This window comes from Hetaerina americana, unplaced genomic scaffold (genome assembly GCF_022747635.1).
Source record: "Hetaerina americana unplaced genomic scaffold, ioHetAmer1.1.p SCAF_11, whole genome shotgun sequence".
NCBI classification, from domain to species: domain Eukaryota; kingdom Metazoa; phylum Arthropoda; class Insecta; order Odonata; family Calopterygidae; genus Hetaerina; species Hetaerina americana.
The window spans coordinates 6862827-6869170 of NW_027286181.1; the positions used below are offsets into that span (position 1 = coordinate 6862827).

Here is a 6344-nt window from a genome sequence, read left to right on the forward strand (position 1 = left end):
GAGAGAGGAGAGAGCGAAGTGGGCAGATAGGGAGAGATCACGCGCGTATTCCCTTCAGGGCCAGTTATCTGGGATTCTAGAGGGTGGAAGGGGTCGGGGGGGAGAGGAAAGTGGACAGTCACCGTGTCAACAATTCACACTTGTGGGGGATGGGGTGGATGAGGGAGAAGTGGGAGGGGACGAGAAGAGGCCGCCCCATTTCCCCCGCCATCCTATCATCTTGGCCGACGACTCGCTATCCGCCGGTCGGGCACTGCGGCGGCCTTTGTCCCACGGGTCGTCGGAAGATAAGAAGGCCGTCCGCGTGAGGCAGTTCCTCACCGGGTCTCCGGCCCGGCGATGATACCTGCCCGAATACTTTCTTTCGACCCCTGAGAGCTTAGTTGGCTGACTCGGTGAGACACAACGGAGAAGGAAGAAGGGAGGATAAGGTAATTAAGGTGCAAAAGTGCCATTTCGCTTCAACCCCTTGCGAGAACGCATGGGACCTTAACATAATACTTCTTGGCATTTGAGATCCATTTATTCATAAATCTAAAAAAGGGTTGGCTGGAATTACAGTTGTATTAATTTCTAGGCAAAATCACTGGCAAGGTGTGTTTCTACGTGAGAATGAGCCAGCCACGCAAATCGACATGATAGGAAACCACCATAGGAAACAGGATAACCTGAATAAGTGATGGTTTACCAAAACAAAATGAGGAAACACGTACATATACCGCAAACGCAATTCCATAATTTTAGTTTTTTTAATGGAAGTGGAATTCCTCTTAGGAAATTAAAAGCTATATATCGATATTTTCATAAGTTTCCAGAACTTATCAATTCATATCAGACACTTTAACCTAAGCAGGTTCTAAGAATTAGATACGTGGTCATTCAAAGTACGTATATAATTACAGGTACGTAAAGTGAAGATTAGGGAGAGATGGGTATTTTTGGTAGGTGGTCGGGAACATGTAAAAATGTTCTCCGGGAAACATTTTACCAAGTATAGGTTGGGCAGGTTTGATTCTACAAGTTCTTTGAATTTCTTTCTCTTTGTGTATTTGCGAGGATTTTAGTAAATAAGGGTAAAGTTAATCTTAGAAATATGTCACAGCAGTCTCTCCTCGCCATGTAGGGCGAAGCGAGAATTGATATTCCGATGTTCGTCATAAATTCAAGTAATTGATTCTGCAGCAATAAATTTGATGTTAAAACGGGCTTTTGTGGTTTAAGAACTTTCCACGTTATATTTTTCAATTGAAGCTTTCTATTCCATCAAGGTATTTTTTACGACGCGCGATTTTTCTCCAGTTTTTTTTTTTTGAAACTCATAAGCCAAATCTCTCTGGCGTGCATCCAAAATATTTGGAGTTGTTTACCATGAGAGTGTCACAAAGTTTTCGTCGAAAATATTTTTTTTCCGTGGGAAGGTGGGAGTTCCTCTGGCAACAATTTAACAGAGGAGACCGTCGCAACATAGTCGCATGAAAGGACGATTGATTATATGTTTCCAATAAGGATTCCCTGCCTCATATACCTAATAATTCCCCTTTAAATACATAATTACTAAATAGATCGGAAGGTTTGTGGTTTATGAAGTATTTATCATAGTTAGGAGGTCCGTCGACGCCTTAGGTCATGTTTCACCACATCAAATTTGATTATAAGACTAAGATTAAGTATGCTAACCAAAACTTCCGGTTGAAGGGGTAAAAAAGGTTTTAAAATAAAACTACACATACGCGCAACGGTATTCATACGTGTATTTTTACTCTCTAAAGTATGAAAAAAAGCCAATCACTTCTAACAAGTAATCATACGGCTGATACCCTTGGGGCTACAGCGCAGAACACGCAATATGTCATAGATCTCCCCTTACTCCCAACTTCCCCTGGAGACAACCTAGTGTTTACCACAGCCCATCAGAGCAGGTGTCTCATACTTGAGAGGCAAGTCTCTGCGGGGTGCATTCAGAAGGTTAGGTGATGCATAATTCAACTTGCCGCTTCAACTACAAAGTATGCTTTATTCAGGTTTTGGGTAGCGTCTTCCACTTAAATTCAACCAAAATTCAAAATTCTCCACTCTATATAATGTATCCGAATGCCTTGATTTTGAACTTTTTCCCAATTCACGTACACTATGCTTTAAATATAGTAAAGCTGTCATACCCGATTTTTTTAAATACATCATTGATTCAAAAAGCGATTGATCTTTGATTTTTTACGCAAGAAACATAAAATCTGAAAATTACTAGAAGATTTCCTTGTAAATCAGGCTGAGAAATTCAGTTTTAATCAGTGCGAAGAAGACAAATTTTTCCTGTGAGGACTTCAACGATCCGCGGAGTAATTGTTCAATTTATCACCGGCAGCATACAATCTTCCTAAATGCCGAATTTCCATTTTGCTTAAACAAGCATGCTATCTTATGGAACGGAAGAATAACAGCTGCAACCATTATGAACTACAGAATTAAAACTTGGTCGAAATATGGAAATGCTTGCAATTTCACCAAGCCGCGTGTTCTCTTCGACGTTGAACAACATTCGACCTTACCTGAACGCTGGAAATAAGCCATTAAAATCCATCCGGCGCCTTAGACTAGAACGCTTTATCTAGAAAGCACTTGGCACTGACGTCAGAGAGTCTTAGTGTGCGGGCACCTCCATACCAAGCAGATCCTTGGAAGAGTTCTGTGGTCAGTCGACCGATTAAAGATATGCAAGAGATTTCCACATACATGATTACTCAAAGGAAATCAATTCCTCAGCAAAATTGCATAAGCCTACATTTATAAATGTTGGATCATTAAATAATCAAGCGTCGCAAACTCCTGATGCAGAGTTCCCTCCTCAAGTACAACTTCATTAGGACAGAATACGAATCGAACGTCATGAGCTTATTCAACCACACTATGATTTGTTGTCATGGGCAATTCTAAGGCATAGAGAAATGTACATATCCAAATAACTGCGTGAAACAAACGATATTTATGGTTGAAATATAATGGTAGCTCACACATTCTAATGGCTTGCATAGTTTTTTAATTAGTCATAGTTTAGCCGCGGGACTAGATTCATCTGCATATTACGTACGCTATTATTTATTATGCGTTGAAATTAAGAGGAAATGTACCCAACTATTCATTAAGGTTGAAATAATTCTCAGTTTTAATTTTTTCCCAGACATATATATATATATATATATATATATATATATATATATATATATATATATATATATATATATCTTCGAAAAAGGATGCTCTTCAGCGACGACGCAATCATATAAAAACTTTAGTTAAAACATTTAAGCACAGAAAAACAGAGAAAAGACATAATTAGTTTTGACTTTTCAACGGCACGACCGTCCCCACTTGTGTTGGAAATAGATGTTCTTATTCTATTTCGCATAAAATGAATTGTGGAATGGCAAATGTCTGTGGCCGTCCCACCAATTATTGACGAAATTTCGCATCTCTCCGACTCTTTTCTCCCTTCCGTGTGGGCATCCTCTATGTCAATTTGCTTAAATTGTAAATTTTGTGAAAAAACTTCAGTTTCCAAAACTTATCAATTGCTTACACACGACCTCCAAAGGAAACTCGACACACAGCCGTCAAAACGCTTAGTTATCCGAAGACACACCACTCTCCACATTGCACAACATCATCGTAAACATAGACCCAGTTATCGGAAGCGAGATCACCTTCTCCCCGCTCCCTACCCTGCCTCCAAATCACCTAATGGCTTACTGGTGTTCGCAAACGAGACGGGATCCGCGGAGGGTGTGAGAGGAGGTCGAGGCGCGCACCAAGACCGATACGCCCGAGCGAAGCGCGAGCAACTCCGCAGGAAAGTGGAAACGGGCGGTCGGACTTTTCTCTCACCCGCAGACAAAGGTGCATTCATCCCCAAGTTGACAAGCCCACCTTTCGCTCCTTTGCGGCGAAGGAAGACTCCCTTTCCCACCCCCGTGGACGGACGGACGGACGGACGCCCGGCGCCCACGGATCAGGCATACCCCCCGCCCCCGGGGGAATAATAGAGGTAACGGGAGATAGAAAAAGATTATGGCCGCAAAACTCAAAGGGAAGATGCGACACTTTCCTCAGTGAACGAATCCGATCGTAATACGGTCACCGCTTAGAAGGGCAGACGGGGGAGGAGGCTATTCAAAGAGAAGAGGGCATGGGCACTTCAAAGAGAAGAAGTTTATGAGAAAAACGTAAAAAAATGGCGTATCGATGACTATGTAATAAATAGAATTTGTTACAACAATGCCCTCTTTTGAATTAAAAAGTTGTTTTTTATCGATAAAAATACGCACCTAAAAATAGACTCACCTCAAACAAGAAGGTTAGGGAAGAACTAGAATGATTCATTCATCGTTATTATTGGTACATGAAGGGTTACCATAGCAAAACGTGATGCGGATATTGGTAACATAATAATGACTTACGGCCGTGAACGGAATATAATATTATGGACTTGTGCGGCAAAATAAACGCGTTGATAACATATTAAACAACTCAGGGAAAGTTTGATTTGACTTGTGCGAACAGTTATCCCTGCGGTTTCCAAGAAGTGCATAGCTAAAACGTTGATTAATAGATTAATAGAGAGAGTTTTTCCTCAAAAGAGACACTCTATTTCTTCTTCTAAACTTCATTGCAACAGTTATACTCCAAAATACATTTATCCATGTATAAAATGGCAAGATCTACTGACAACAATGCTACTATATTTCAAATGTTTTCCTCTAGCATCGAAAAGGAGAGGCGAATGCAATTTTGACTCAGCTGTCGATATCTCAAACGAAATTCATTTGATATGCTACCCATGCAAAAATCCACTTGTTGACCGATTTGCAAGAGTTCTAAAACTGACCTCTAGCAGTCCTATCGCAACCGGTGATTGTTTAACGTAAAAAAAGTGTTTGATTAGGATATACTGACGCGCAAAAGAAATGTGAACCTAAGTCACAATGTATTGCCACTATGTTGTCAGTAGATTTTCTTCACGTCAGTAGAGGACGTCTAAAAATAAATTTCAATTTTTTTTTTAACCGCAGTGATGAAGAGTAGGCACTTTCCTAATAAATAAACAGGAATGGGGATTTCCCTGGGCAGAAAAAAAGCCGAACACCATGTGTCAACCCATTGGTTGTCGGAACAGTCTTTCCATCGACACTGACGGCTTCAGTAAAATAAAACACGTGTCATGTTTCTTCTTTTTTCCAAAAAAAATGCACCAGGGAAAAGAGGAGCGCAGTCCGCTTCACTCACCGGGGAAGAATTAATCCGCCGGCTTCGTCGTCACCCCAGCCGCCGCCAAAGCCTTCCTTCTCTTCCCTCCCTCAGCGGGCTCCTCCTCCTCCCAGACACCACACACTCACTCCACGCCTCGAGGACCGCCGAAACTCTTATTCCTCCCTTCCCTCCACCAAGGGAAGACGACAGAGAGTGCGACAACCAAACACCGCCGGGCCGGTCGCGTGAGCCGAGCGAAGCGACAGAGGCGGGAGGGAGAGGAGAGGGCGGGCCTCGTCGTTCGCTTGTTTTGAAACCCCCGGGACCGAGAAGAGAGAGGGAGGCAGAGAGAAAGAGAGAGAGCGGCGGCCTGCTCCCCCTTCCGTATCTGGCGCGGGACTGAGGCGGGAGGCAAGAGAGTCCGCCGAAACGGTTTTTGCGCGGGAGAGGGCGTGCGAGCGGGGGAGGACGCGAAGGCAACGGCGGGGGACACGGAGGGGGAGAGGGGGGCGGAGATGTTGGAAGCAGTGGTGGGGAGGAGTTGGGGGGGGGATGGGTGCGTGGAGTGGGTATTTTGGAGGAGCGGGGGGAATTGGGGTTTTGGGTGGGGAGGGGCCGAGGGAGGGTGGGGGGAAAGGATTCCAGGGCGCCAATACGGCGCTAAGGACGAGAATGAAGAGTGCAAGAGAGAGAGGAAGGGAACGGGGTGAGGAGATTGGGAGGGACGGGGAGAGGTCCGGCGAAGATGGGCGTTCATATCGGATCGGACATCGATCAATTTTTTTGTCGATACGCTTCACTTATTTACTTCCATTTCCCGCCGCGTGGTTCTTCCCTAGGACCACCTCTTCTCAGATTCGCCCCCTCTCCCCCCCCCCCACCCCACCCCAAGAGGAAAGGAAGCTAGCTGTTAACCTCATCGACAAAATGTGGTCCATCGTCGACAAAAGATGCATGCGAGCGCGATAGTGGGTTCCTAAGAGTTGGGCCAAGGGCCACTCATGGAAGAAAGCATTGTTTGGGATGTCAAACAATATTTTACATATATCGTGATTGTATGCGTGATTGTGATGCTCAGAGTCCGAAAAACCATTCACCAAAAC

General features: G+C 43.9%; 1 protein-coding gene across 2 annotated transcripts in view; it reads right to left on the reverse strand.

Moving 5' to 3' along the window:
• Positions 1-5595, reverse strand: part of LOC139700899 (protein qui-1) — a 687057-nt gene extending 681462 nt beyond the window's left edge. For both annotated transcript variants that reach the window (XM_071599348.1, XM_071599346.1), the window contains exon 1: positions 5278-5595. The gene's annotated coding sequence lies outside the window, so the exon portion shown is untranslated. The remainder of the gene's footprint in view (positions 1-5277) is intronic.
• Positions 5596-6344: the final 749 nt, after the last annotated feature.